This window comes from Solanum lycopersicum, chromosome 4, assembly GCF_036512215.1.
Source record: "Solanum lycopersicum chromosome 4, SLM_r2.1".
Taxonomy (NCBI): domain Eukaryota; kingdom Viridiplantae; phylum Streptophyta; class Magnoliopsida; order Solanales; family Solanaceae; genus Solanum; species Solanum lycopersicum.
In genome coordinates this window covers 22,942,257-22,958,248 of record NC_090803.1, presented here as the reverse complement: position 1 = coordinate 22,958,248, position 15,992 = coordinate 22,942,257, and positions in this window count along the sequence as shown.

The window sequence follows — 15,992 nt, the reverse complement described above, 5'->3', positions numbered from 1 at the left end:
CCTCTAGAAACAATATAAGGAAAATATGTCACTGTATGACCATCTTTACCACATCGAAAACAACTCCTGGTACGCAATAGACATTCCCCATAGTTTATTTTACCACAAGTAGCACATGTAGGCTTGCCAAATTGAGAACCACTACCTTTCTTAAGCTTCATTTTAGCAATCCTAGGTTCTTCTTCACTAGCAACCTTCTTGTTGAACCTAGGTTGACTTTTATCACCTTGCCCACTTCTGTTCAAGTTTCTAGCAATCCTACCAAGTTTAGACTCCTCAATAGATTGAGCATAAACCATGAGTCTAGAAAAAGTCATATCATCATGGAGCATGGACGTACGACAATATTCATTCACTAGGTCGGTGACCCTGGTCACAAACCTACTTATCGGATCCCTAGAGTTAGAAAGTAAGGATGGTGCATATCTAGACAACATTGCAAACTTCAATAAGTACTCCTCAACAATGTATTGACTTTCTTGAGATTGATAAACTCTTTTGCCTTTACCTCCCTCCTCTCACGGGGAAATTACTTTCTTAGAAAAGCTTCTTTATTCTCTTCCATCTCAATAGGACGTGACTCAACTGGTCTATTATCCTTTCATTGAGTGTACCGCACTTGAAAAGCCTTCCTGAATTGGTACGAAGCTAACTCCGCCTTCTCCTTAGAGGTCACCCCATGACACCCAACACCTTATACACACAATCTAGGAACACTTTGGGATCCTCTTCCACCTTAGATCCAAGAAAGATAGAAGGATTCATTATCACAAAATCTCTCAGTCTAGATGCCACAATGTTCTCCACCACATTCTAGGCTCAATACCCCTATTCACATGGGTAGTCAAGGCTCGGGCTAAAATAAGAAAAGCCTCTCTAATATCCCCATTAGTCATTTCTACGGTAACCATTGGAATATCATTACCTTCTCCCAAAAGAAGGAACTTGAGCATCTCTAGAATCTTGATCCCTTTGAGGAACTTGCTCAACATGAGGATGAATCTCCTCATTCACTTCATTATCCTCAACCCTCCTAGACGGTGTCCTCCTCGTATTCTTCTCCTATGAAACAATGAATACCATAAGAAAAGAGTAAAATATAACATTTTACTCTATGACACGACTTAGGAGTAGAAAAGAAGGTATACTCAATGGTCCTATTGCCTCTTACCCATAGATGTGTCTCAACTCACAACGTGGTCAACACTATAGTAGACTTGACTTGATGAGACTGTTTGATTCCTAAGACCACTTTCATAACCTATTCTTTTATACCACACTTGTCACATCCCGCGAGCATACCCTAGATGTTAGGGAACTCTCGGAGTGCAACCGGTGTACTTGACCTCTCATAGGTCTTACAAGCCATTTCGTATCATTCATCACATGTATAAAAATGAAAAGTAGTTCAAAATAATAACTTTTCAAAAACATTCTAATAGTCTTTCAAAATATCTTTTATATAAACCAAAGGAAATACTAAATCTCATGTCATCATATTTTAGACTCACGAATACTTGGGACACCTATAATCCAAGCTTCTCTTCCAATAGCACCATCACCTATGAATCATTTTAGGGATAGATAAAAGCACGAAATTAGTAAACACATATACTAAGTATGGCATAGTTCATAAAATCATGATAAAGGAAATTTAATGGAAAATATGCTCTTTTTTATTAAATCCTTATAGTATACGCATAAGAACAACATTTAACACCTTATAAACACATAAGAACTCATATAAGCATTTTATAATATTTAAAAGAACATTATAGTAAACTCACAAATGATACAATGAAGTATTTCTAATGATACAGTGTTCTAAAATCCATGTTACAATGAATTCACTTTGGATGCAACATTCACTACAACATTTTATGTTTACAACCACCCTAGAAAAGCGTGGCCTAAACTATAAAAAAGTGTGGCCTTTGATAAAAAGCCACATTTTTTCAGGGATGGATGAAAGCCTCGCGACCTTAGCAACTGCGCTTAAAAGTGTTGCCAAAAGGCAAAAAGGCCACACTTCTGCATCTACACTTAAAAGTGTTACCTTTGTAGCTACACTTTTAAGCGTAGCCTTAAATACAAAAAGAGCACGTTTTTCAGCTACGCTTAAAAGTGTTGCCTTTCAAATTACACTTTTAAGTGTGGCCTTTGCTACCATTTTTCCCACAATTATGAAGTGTTGCCTTTTATATCTAATATATGACAACACTTTGATGTATAGTCTTCGACCATATGCATACACAATTTATATGGTACAATTTCTAATTAAAATATGCCAATATTATTTTGCAATAAATAATCTAAAGTATTAAATTAGTTAATAAGTAATTCAAATTGACAGATTTTTCATAAACTTAAAAACATTATATGTGTTGTGTACATATATATAGTTCTAAAGCATTAATATTCTAAATGTGTATACAATAGTTCAAAAAGTACTCTTACAATAGTTCAATACATACCACAAACGAATATATTTTACAAAATTAAAATAATGTATTCAAATTTTACAATAGTTCAAAAACCCTTAATCATCCACTTCAAATTTGTTCACCTCTATTTACCTACACAAATGAGATTGATATGTTTATAGAATAGACAAGAAGTTCCATATCGAAACAGTTATTGAAGAGGCAAGAATTCCAGATTGAAGTAGTTTTTATAATCATTCATGCAACAATAGGTCAATATTTCTGTATAAAGGATGGATTCATAACCTCAATATTTCTATTTTATTGCTAAAAAATAGGTCAAAATTGTACTATGCACATTCTACTTTTGCTGCCATTACATCCAGCAGGTGTTCCTTCTACTGCCTTTACACCTTCATCCGACATTCTACTATGCACATTTTCAACAAATTTCAACTTATTCCTATCAACAAGAATATTCAACAACAAATTATAACTAAAAGTACAAGACTTTACACAAAACTCATTCCATATCATATCAAGAACATGAATAGCTTCATTAAACAACTCAATTTTTTGATACTTTCGATTAAGATAAAGAAGTACCTTTAACAAATTCAACCTTCAATCTCTTCATATCATCCAATACCCCCTTCATTTAATCAAAAAATCCCACATTTCAAAGCTTCCTTAGAATCTCTTCGTATATAGAGAATGTGGGTGTGAAATGGAGTTGCTTAGAAGCCCATTTAATGAGATGAAAAGCTCATGTTTCATCATTTTCTTGACGAAGGGTGTCGAGAAATTGCTTTGGTGTGAAATCTAGCAAGAGTTATTTTGCTTTAGAAGGTAAAACAGTTGAAGAAAGATGTTCGAGATGAAAATGGGAGAGATATGGGTTTAGGAGGATGAAATGGAGGAAAGAAGAGAAAGAGAAAGCCATTGAAGCAATTCAACACAATAAACAGATTGCATACGGTGACACTATTTCAAGAATATCTCAGTGAAGAAGAGCACAGACATCTGCAGATTGCATACTGAGGTAATATAGCTGCAGATTGCATCATGAAGTTATAGAAAATAATAAATCTGCAGATTGCATCGGGAAGTTACAGAAAATAATAAATCTGCAGAATGCAGATTCGAGATCGACTATGGTATACACTAAAGGATCAGTTGAATAGAGTAGTAGAGAAATACAATTTCAAATCTTAACAGCTAACACCCAGAACATAATTAAAACTGGACTTCAACCATACCAAACAAGCCACTAACATCAACTAAAAAGAGAAAATTGTTAAACATTTATTGTATTTCGCCAGTATTCAACAATATTCAAAACCATATCGAGATCTCTTTTTCTTGATAACAGTTAACTAATCACATACCTTTGCAACTCAAGTTTTAAAAAGATCTCTTTTTTTGCTTCTACGCCAGTTTCATATTATGGAGCTCAAGTTGTAAACAACATTTTAAAGAAGTTCAAACACTCTATTTAGAAGACCAAAAGTAAAAACCCAAGCTTGAAACTACAAATATGCAGATTTGCATTTTGCACATTTGCATATTTACATATATATTCTAGATTACACTTTTTCCACTAAATATAGAACAACAAGATACCATAACACATTTTATAGATGCAACATAAATTTGTAGATCTGCAGATTTGAAGATTTACATATTTCACATTTTAAAACCAAAGCACAGATAACTCTCCTAATACAGGTATAGTTGTTGATACCACTAACGATTCACATGAAATTTTGCAATAATCCCAAGATACTATCCCTAAAATACAAAACACAAGCTCAAAAGAGGAGAATCATCAAAATGGTAAGTCTACTCCCTCTAACTCTATGCTCGACCAGTTTACTCATGATCAAATTGTTGGCCATGAGCATGTTAGTTCCATGGGACAAAAGGCTGTGGAAAATTGTGAATAAATACATGGGGAGTGAGTGTGAGTGAGTCTGGACAACAATTCAATCATAACCAAAATGAAATGCTGAACAATTGGACCCAAGACAATCAACACCATCTGAAAAACCAATGATGAGCAAAGTAATTACCTTAAGGACTTTCCAAGATTTCCAGCAACTTTTACAAATGTCCCTTTCCCACACAAAAATGAAAGCATTCATCTTCTAACTTTGTGGAGATTTATGTTACCCATGGACATAAAAAAATTCATAACATATCATAAATAAGATACAAAAGACTAGACAAGAATCAACTTATGCACAAAGTCAAGTGCAATCTTGAGAAATATAGTTTATGGCATAAACAAGTGGATCAAGGAACTGGAACTCAACATGAAAATATTACTATATTTGATAAAAAAGAAAAATTTTAAATTATAAGAGACCATATGAAGGCTTTGTTGATAGACATTGTACATTGTGTGTTTGACACACAAAGCTAAAGGTACTCCTCTACAAAATTTTATCGTTCCAACTAGTTTGAGAGGTGAAGAAAATTGAATCGAAGATGACAATAGCTCGCTCTCCTAAAACATTTATATTACAGTTTTTGCCAAGGTTCTGCCTAAGAATATAGGGAAAACTCTTTTAACAGTGACTTAGATCACATAAGCATGTCATCGAAAGAAAATCAATACCTCAAAGTGTGATGTAGATCAAGATTCGCAGCTAAATGATATATGAGATGGTGCACCGCATAAGAAGTCACATTATCCAGCTCAAAGTATTCATCTCAAGTCAAAAAAGTATTCACACATGAGATTGATCACATACCCAGTGAGGGTAGCAGGGAAATACTCTTCTTCAAGGTCTTTGTGCTCACCAGTGAATGACTACTACTGTTTTTGATGTTCCCAACTGAACAGTAGTTTCAATAAGAAAAAATTCAACACAACATGCTTATTTATTTACCCATAGTCCATGGCCATGGGTAACATAAATCTCCACAAAGTTAGAACATAATAAATAGCAGCAACAAATACTCCATTAAGTGTGTGGGGGTAAACATTGCACACTATAATGCCAAACCTGTGTTTATTAACCTGCAAAATTAACTTAATTACAACACAGTCTGAACACAACAAAGAATGACAATTGAAGGCAAGCTTGAATGGAGAGTGACCATATGAAAATATCCCCCATACTGTGAGTTATTGTAGGCACCAAGGACACTACATAGAGGAATGGAAAGTTCGAATGAGGGAGGACGATTACAAAAATAGAAAAGAGAGAGAAAATAAATAGAAGGATAAAAGCAAAAAGAATAAAAACAAGAAAGAGAAATAAAATAACAATGACAATGCAAAAGATTCTACAGAAAAACTACAACAAAACAGTAAAGAGATGAACAAACAAAATAAACCTGAACAACAGAAGGAAGAAGAATGGCAAACACAAAGAAAAAGGAATAAAAGACGGCAAGAAGTGTGACCCAAGAAAACAACGTGGAAACTTACCTCACCACAAAATAAGACAGCCAAAGAAGCTCCTGAAACACTACACAAGCAACATGTAAACTTTGGATTTTACATCACAATGCTTTCTCTAACTTGAACATGCTTGAAATTGAAGCTATAACAAGAGAGGAACCTACCATCACAGCGCATCCAACAACAAAGGAAACACATAATAGGTATGAGCATGAAAATGATAACTAAAAAAAAAAAAGCAGCAAGGAGGGGATGTCAATAGCAAAATATCAGACATCATAGCTATGAAACCTTACTCAAATAATTTGTCTAAAACTTCTACGAATATTGTTTAAGTTGAAGGAGGAATGGATGGGGTTGTTGATACAACCTCACTTCTGCAGAAAGGGGTAACAAGAGGAGGGAATTTTCCTCATGTTTTTAATGAGGGGGCACACTAAGACCTTAACCCAGACTATAGATCCCCAGCTAATAATAAAACTCAGCAACAACAATCCAAATAGAAGCATGGTCAACAACAAGGCAGACAGTGGCAATGAAACAAGGGCACCTTAAAACACACTTCACGCAATACTACCAGACACCTCTATTTCAGTTTCTAAAGTAAGTGTAAATTAGTACTTACTTGATGAAATCAATTCTTCAGCTTCCGTCCATCAGCTCTTCGACTTTTATTTCTTCGATCCCCAGTTCTTTAGCATCAACTCTTACTTTCGTCAAGAAAATCAAAATCTGGAGAGGAGAATCTACAACTCAACTCTTCCATTTTTAATCTTAGCTAGTTAGGAGAATGTACATGTTTAAAAAGTTTTATAGCTACATAAATGTCAAAACAAATTTAACAGGCAAGTTTAAAATAATAATTGAAACTATGTAATATAAATAGAAAATGGAGGAGTAATGTTCAACAAAAACATTACAGTAACAATTCCATATCAAATTCAAAATATGTTGATAACCTATTACAAAAAGACTTGTTCTGTTTAATGCCCATCATTTCATTATACTCAATCTTCACAATTTTTTACTTTAATCGAAGGAACAACCAATATCTCAATTCATTCAGTTTTCCGCTTTTCATTTGTTCAACATCACGAGACAAGGTATCAAGGTATTAAGGCTCAGGGCACCCAGAAATCAACTAATAAAGCTAAATTACGAGCTAGACTCCCAAAAATTATGTAAAAGCACAAGAACATCAAAACCCTAAAGCTTGAATATAGACTCTCAAAGATAGAATTATTAACCGATATATCCTTAATGTGTCTGGAATCAAGTCCTGCAACGAGAAACATAAGAGAAAAGTGTGACGGAGAGACTTAAATTCAGTTCATCTTGCAAACAACCCCAATAAATTCCTTCTAAAAAAAATTCATTCAATATGAAGAATCTTGATGAAATCTTCAGGTCTTACCTTGATGGAATCTTCAGCTCGGATAAAAGAAAGCTCGATGAGTTCTGCAGCTTGATCTTCAGCTTGATCTATAGTTTGATCTTCAACTCACATAAGAGAAATTGTGAGTTCTTTAGCTCGGAGAAGGAAAGGGAAAGCGTGACTTGAAGGAAAGAGCTCGATCATCAGCCTAATATCAGAGAAAGGAAAGGGAAAGCGCAAGTCTTTAGAAAAGGAAAGGGAAATGGAGAAAGGAAAGAGAAACTATTTTTGTTTTATTATTATTTAATTTTTAATTTTTTTCCAATAAAAATGGGAGGGAGAGTTAAAGTTGTTTGAGGGAATATAAATTTTTTGTGAAAATTTTGAGGCCACACTTATAATGTGTTGTTTTTACAATAATAAAAATATGACGTCTAAAAAGTGTGGTCATATAAGTAAAAGATTGTTGCCAATTATATCATTTTATAGCAACACTTATAATGTGTAGCTTATAGCATTATAAGAGTACACTTTTCAAGTGTTGCCAAAAGTATCGTTGCTAAAAGTTAAAAAAATTAGCTACACTTTAAAAGCGTTACAAAAAATTCTTTAGCCAACACTTCAAAAGTGTAGTCTAGAATTAGTGTGGCTGTAGACCTAAAATGGTGTAGTGATTCTCACGAATGGCTATACTATGACTAACTAAAGTAAGAAAAAGATAAACCGCACATACACCCTCTCTAAGAAGACCTAAATGATCCTTAAGACTACCTATAATGAGATATATACACTTACAACACATACTTCAATTAACCACATAAGCATATCGTTCTAGAAGAACATAGGCACAACCTTCATCATCTTTAGGTCATCCTATAAACTACTATAACATCATCAATATAACCATCAAAGACTCATATAGTCAAGTAAGAAGAATTAGGCATCAACTCTAAGACTATACACACATAATTAAACTATACCAATCATCAAAACATATAAAGTATTTGCGACAAGGCCATGATTATCATAATAATAAAGTAACGTCGACAGGAGAACATCATTCACAATTATAACACATAGCACCGACACCATAAGTGGATCATACCAATCACAATATAATTCAACATCTATATTTCTTAAAGTAAAGAGAATAAGGCAACGCATCACCAATCAATGCTTACCACTTCAATCCATAGCTAAATCATCCTAATACAATATCAATAGGCCCTTACCCATGACTATGGTCATCGATTCAATGCATAAATCATAATACTCAATGAGTCTAGGTCAATCAAAAATATATTTATTAATCTAAGACAAAGTGTACATCAATTAAATACAATTCTTACATCATTCAATAGTCATGGAAAACTACACTAGAATTCATAAGCATTAAGAGAAGATCATCATATCCAAAATATAGTCAATATTAAGAGATTATGTTTTGCATGGGTTTATGAATATTAAAGGTTAGAATCATCAAACTTACATCAATTAGAGCAATTATTAATGATTTAAAACGTTTTATGCGATAAACGATGGGTAGATCATGAAATTCGACAAGTTCATCTTTAGGAGACTTTAGAAATCTCTTTGAATTTTGGGCTCCTTGATGAATAGAGTTTCAAGGATGAAGAAACCATACCTCACTGATTTTAATCCACAAAATTTATGAATAATCACCAATCTAATCTCCAATCCAAGATTTTCCGTGAGTTTTCGCTCTAATGGATTTCTAGAGAATTTGTTAGAGAATTTGGGGTTATGATTTGGAAGAATGAATTCATCTAGGTGTTTAGGGAATATATGTACACTTAAAAAACCTAATATACCCCTAATGAAGCTTCCAAACTATTATTTGTACATGGGATTAATTTACCAGTTCACCCTTCCTCTTAATAGTGAAGTAGGCGAGTTGCAGGCACCATCGACGCCTAGCCTTTGACGGAGTGTTTGTCCCCAAACGGACTATGGTGGATTGCCATCGTTTCATTTTGAGAATGGACATTGGGATATTAATATCCCTAGGCACGTATTTACCAAAGGACACCAACGACGGGGTGTCGACTATCTTATTGTCCGTCCATTGCCTCTGCCTATTGGGGCTGGCCTAGACAGCTTTGGCTCACATGAAGGGTCCTTCCTCAAGGACCCTAGGTTGGTCCTTGGGTACTTTTACCCAGAAATTTCCAAACCGAATATAGTTTTATATGTGTTTAGGTCCTCCCAAATAATTTTCATCCAAAACGAATACGTAAAATTTGAAGAAACATGCCAAGATATACGAGGTCGTTTCAAGGTAAACCTTTCAAACATTCTCGAATGTTTGACCTCCAAACTTGATAAAACAAGACACAATGACTATAGAAACTATTATAACTCATATAAGGACCTAATAAGATCATGAAACATACATATAGGAATATAACCACATATGAGGCATATAGGTGACCAGTCGTCAAACGTCTTGATCGTCCCTTGACTTTTTACTTCCAATGCCCCTAAATCTTTAGTAACTGAATAATTTACACATTATATACCATTTTAGGACCATATACACTCATTAAACCATGTTATGCTCTTGCTTCATCTAAGCCATTTTAGAGGTGTCACACAAACTATACATGAATTTTTAATATTTCGAGTATAACAAATATAAACTAGTTTCATCCTTTATACATACTTAAAGTAAACTGTAAATTTAGTACATCACAAGACTTGAATTTGAATCTTAAAATATAAAAAAAAACTCACCAAGTTTAAGTTATAAAATTTATGGTCATATGATCCGCGTGCCACAAAATTTACATATATAAATGAAACATATGAATCATATATAAGTCCCAAATCACTACAAAATATAATGCATGTAAATAATCAATAATAATGATTGTGGTATAAGAGCATAAGGTTTGGGAGTGTCTTAGTTATCTCATGAAGCACATCTATTCGAGCCTTGTTCATAATTTGAAGTGCGCAACATTATGAATAGGAGGCTATTGGGTGCTAGAAAAATCTTCACTTCTTCATTCATGTAATCGTTCCTAAGATCTTTGTACATTGTGACTTTCCCTTCTTACTTTATGTGTTGTTCCCTTGAGAGTGTCGTTATGAAGTTTGGGTTGAGGGAGAGAAAAGATGAGACGTGACTTGTTAGATGGGGTGTTAAAGATCGTGTTGATGACCTTAGGTTGGTTTACATTACCTTTTCAAAGGTAGTGTAGTTGGAAAAGAATGGTAAGGTATATTGTTAGAAATGAGAAGAAGTCATTGTTGAGATGGTTTGAAGTTTTTTAAGACGTAATCATCGAAAGAAAGGTGATGAGATCCGAAAGAGTAAAGGGTGAGTTTCTTCTAGTAAGGGGAATGTAGTTGTTAGATGGTTAGGACTTTGAGAGTCTTTTGTTTTCATGAGGTAGACTTTGGGTGAGAAAGTATCAGTAAGGTTTAAGGTGCTTGAGGGAGTTTCTTGTAGTAGATGTTATGTTGACCTTATAATGGGTTTCTCCTAAGTGGGGGAGTATTATGAAGAGTATGGTTGTTGGGAGTGAGGTACACTTGACCTTTCTTGATGTGTTTATTCAAGTCTTAAATAAAGACTTATTACTAACTTGATTATGTAGGAATCTTCTGTGAAAAGTCAGTTGAAAACATTCTCCTTATGATATACATGTTATGCTTGAGGATTTGTTGAATGAGAAATGAGTTTTCATGTATAGTATCTTCCTCATGAATTATGTGCATCTAGTATAGGTTGCTAATTGTTTCATGAATATTAAAAGTGAGCATTTCTAAATGATTATATATATTGATTTGTTGAGCATTTATAAGTAATTTCTTAAGTATTGCATTGTTAGATTGTGAAACATGTTCACTATTAAGTTGCCATGGAATTCTACTCACTGTAAGGTTTTGCAAAAAATGAGTAATAGATTATTTGATGGAAATTTTTTAAAATGTGGTTATAACTTATGTATATGAGCATAATAATGAATATAAAATGAGTTTTTGCTATTTGGAATGAAGGATGCGAGTCTTATGGCATAATGAGTTGTAGAATTTATTCTAGCTTCTTGTTGTTTTGTGATTCTCTTAATTATGTGAAATTGATATTTCTACTTGATTGTGTGTTGTATAAATTTTTTATGGTATTATCATGATCTTTTAAGTTGAGTCTCTACTTTTGGAAATGCTCGGAAAGTGGCAAGTGTCATTCGAGGATGAATGTTGTCCAAGTGGGGGAAAATATAACACCTCAAAAAAATGACTTAGGTAAAACTAGGGACTAATGTGTGTAATATGAAGTATTGAAATAATAATAATGTATAAAGTTATGTTTGAGTTAGTGTCTCAAGATTTTTGTGAAGTTTAAAATCAAACGTCAAGGGACGACCAAGACGTTCGGCGACTAGTCCCCTATGTGCCTTATGTGTTTTCAAATGCTTATGAGTGAGTAATAAGTTTATGAGGTCCTTATATGATTTATAATAGTTTTTTGAGTCTAAATTTTGTGTTTGGTAAAGTTTGGAGGTCAAACATTCAACAACATGCAGTGACGTTTCAAAAATAGTCATTTGACGTCCTTGTGAGGTTAGATGTGTTTTAGCATGTTGCGTGGCTTCTTTGATGTTCAATTTGTTTGGAGATGCTCCTAATAACTATATGGAAGTTTTTAGAGGCTTAACTTATGGGTATGACTCCACGTAGGACCCACAAGGGGACATAGAGGAGGACCCTAACTTAAGACTTAAAGTTGTGGCAGCTTGCATGCAGTGGCAAACGACAATCCAAATGACGGCCAGTCGATGGAATGATGGTTTGTCGAATTGAGGCGTCGATGGAGACTGCATGTATGAAGGTTGAGGATCTGTAGGAGCAATAAAAAATACCCCATCGATTGTGTGTGATGTCACCCATGGACCGTCAATGCTAGGGCGTCGATGGTGCTGTAAACTGCGAGTTTTTCTGTTTAGGGTTTTTTTTCCCGGAAAATTCACCCCAAGTCTTATAAAGTAGGAGACAATTTTTTTGAGTGTTTATGGGTATTATAACAGTATATAACTCATAAAACTTTCATTTAAACCCTAGCACCGAAATCAAAACCCATTCCCTCCCAACGTTTTTTCAAAAAACCTCCATTAGAGCTCAAGGTGAAGATAGAGTTTGAAGATGGATATTCAATGAAGTTTCTTCTACTATTATCATTGGATTCTTTTAATAAGGTATGGTAGTTCTTCATCTAGGCTTTCCATCACTTTAGACTCAATTTCAAAGATCTTAAAAAGATGAAAAAGTCCAATTTCCACTCTAAGTCTTGGGTTCTTGCATAAAACGTTTTCAAACATTAAGATATGATAATATTGATGTATAAGTTATATTTTCAAATGAAATTCTCCATGAACCCTTGACCTTCTCAAATCTCTCAATTTGACTAAGATAGGGGTTATGTGATTATGCTTTGATATTAATGAATTCATGTGTATATTGTTATGGGCTTTTTGACTTATGTATAGATTATGATTGTATGGTTTATAGGTTGTTTCAATTTTATCTTTTGTGTATTGCATATTCCTATATCTATTGAGTATTAATCTTATTGAAATGATATTGACTTAATGTTTATGAATTCTAGTCTAGTTTTTTGTGGGCTATTGATTGATGTTATAATAGTATAGAATTGATATCTATGTTGACTTAGATTGATGAATATTTATCAAATATACCAACATTCATTGAATATTATAGTTTATGTATTGAATTGATGTTCATGTCCATTGGTAAGGGCCTTATGGTATTGAATTGGATGATTTAGCTTTGGATTGAAGAGGTGAGATTTAATGAGTGGTACGCTGCCCTAACTCTCTTAATATTATGTTTAGATTTTGTGTTACAATTATTATTGGTATGGTCCACTTATGGTGGCGGTGCTATATAAATTGATGTGGCCTTGTTGGCGTTACTTTATGTATTATGGTGGTCATGGCCTTGTCGGAAAAACTTGAAGTACTATGATGATTAGTGTAGTTGAGTTATGTGAAGTATGAGCATATCTATCTACATGTGAATTAATGTTAAAGTATGTGTTCTTTCTATGTAAGTTAGGATATTATGTAGACTATGACTACGTGCTTATAGTTGTAGTCTTAGAGTTGATGCATGATTGTTCCTACTTGACTATAGGAGTCCTTGATGGTTATATTGTTGATGATATGGTAATTTATAGTATGACATAAAGATGATAAGGTTCATTCCTAAGTGCTTTAAAGAACGATATGCTATACGTGATAAAGTAAAGAATGTTTTATCTTGTTTTAGTAGACTTGTGTCCCTTACTTGATATATGTATGAATGATATGTGAATACGAGATGTCTTGATATGGTAGGCATAGTGCACCCTCATTATGAGTGAATGAATGATACGTGAGACTTTAAATGATGCTAAGAAGGTCATGTACGTGGAAACAATTGTGTTATGATTGATGAAGTCAAAGAGCCGTAATGGTATCCTTCATGAAAAAGATGAGGTCAGTCATGGACTTTATCTTCTTGGTTTTCATAATTAAGTCTTTTGATAGCCTTTGGAAGGAGAATGACATATTATGCGTGTGTTGATGTATTAAGTGAGAATGATTCTATCTTATGTAGTCTATGGGATCTGTTATGTGTCTGTGTAAGGGATTGTACGGGCGGTCGCTTGACAACTCACTCAAGTAAACCATTGAATCATCTTTTGTAGGAGGATCTCACGTTTATGTGCTTGGTGTGTATCTCATTATAGGTGGTCTTAAGGATCATTTAGGTGTGCCTGGAGAGGGTGTATGAACGGTCTTTCTTTGTCTTACTTAAGTGAGTCTTACGATAGCTTTTAGTGAGGGAATTGCATGCGAGCAAGTGCTCTATGTGAATTGAATGGACTTCACTATACAGTGAAGGGACATCAGTGTGACATGTAATAGTGATCTTGCTTACTGTGAGATGTTATAAAAATTTGATTAATTGCTTAAATGATTTCTTATGTGTTCCTAAAATATTAGATGTTGTTATGTTTATAATATGATGTTTTAATCAAAATTCACAAAAAACATGTTATTTACTAAATGTCTCTTTTTCATGGTTTTTGCATGGCTTCCATACTTGGTGCATCTAATGTGCTAACCTCCTTCTTTTCCCTCTTTGACTAAAATGTAGCGAATTGGAAGTCTTTATATGCCAAGGAGGATGGAAAGGTTTCTAAGGATTGAAGATAAAGTATTGGTGAGTCCTCATCGGCTCGAGGACAATATCCACATGTTCCTTTACGTCTTAGTCTTTATTTTATGTCTTGAATGGGCTTAGTCCCAAGTATTGTGTACTCCAAAGTTTAGATGGTTCAACGAAATATTGTAAAGGTTTAATGTTTAAAATGAATGTATTCCATTTGCGTATTGATTAGGGAAAGAGTTCTTTGTGTGCGAAGAAAGTTCTAAAATTCATACTCAGTTTAGAATGTTTATTATGCAATGAATGATACGAGTGGCTCTGATGAGACTTCTTGAAGTCTTATTTTCCGTGTGATGACGCAAGGATTCTCTAACTTCTAGAGTGTACTTGCGGGTCATTACAGTACACCAGCAAGGAAAAGAAAATAGTAAATCCGTTAAATTATTTGGCTGATATATATATATATATTTTTGAATAAGTGAGACCATTTTTATTCAATTATTGTATCAAAGTAAAATAATTTTTTTCTTTGATGTTTTATACTGTATTAATACATGGAGGATACTCATAATTCTTTCTGTAGAATTGTCACAACAAGGGAGAACCCCCTAGAAGTAACATGGGGTACTTGACCTCTCGGAGGTCTTATACAAGCCCATAGTTATCATTCATCACATCGACATAGTAAATTTAGCGGAAAATTTAAAATTTTTCATAGCACCTCATATGCTAGAAACTTTACGTCATATACATATAAAATATAAGTCATAATACATATATAGACTCTAAGTGTCTTTGCCATCTTAGACTCAACATCATTAGAATACATTAGGGACACGACCCTTAAAAACAGATTGCATAGCAATACAATATTTTGACACTTAACATTAAAGATATAAATTGGAGATCCTTTGACTTAAGGATTCCTTTCATTGAGCTTTGGAATCATCCATCAAGCTCTTCACCATTCAAGACATCCTATAATCATCCATGACCTACACTTTGTGTTAAAAGTAGATAAGAATGTGACTAGTACAAGAATGCACACAAACATTTAAAAGGGACATTTTCTTGAAATCATACTTCACGCCTTTTTGAGTAAATCCTAATAATACCTTTAAACAATATCATTTATATCATTCATATACTTCACATAAACACAATAAAAGGCCAAACATCATAGAAAATCAGATACAGAATATAAGTACCAATAGAGATCACTTCACAATGAGCTCATTCTTCTTAATAGTTAACTATATTCCTTTTTGTTTATTAATTTCATAAGTAACCCTCGAGTGTTACTTGGTGCAATGCATCACCTTAAGGCCACAAGAAAACATACATAAAACCTATACAAGGCAACACATACCATCATAGAAGTATAGTACAACATAGACATAGTTAAGTCAAGACCTTCATCATATAGTCAACAAGATCAACATCATGCAGAAAGACTCATATCATGCCCATCTTCATAACTTATATAATATCATCATCACCATCAGAGCTTAATACGAATTGCATGAGTATAATCCTTTCATTACAATTCATGAATGTGAGGTTAGCACATTTACATATCCCT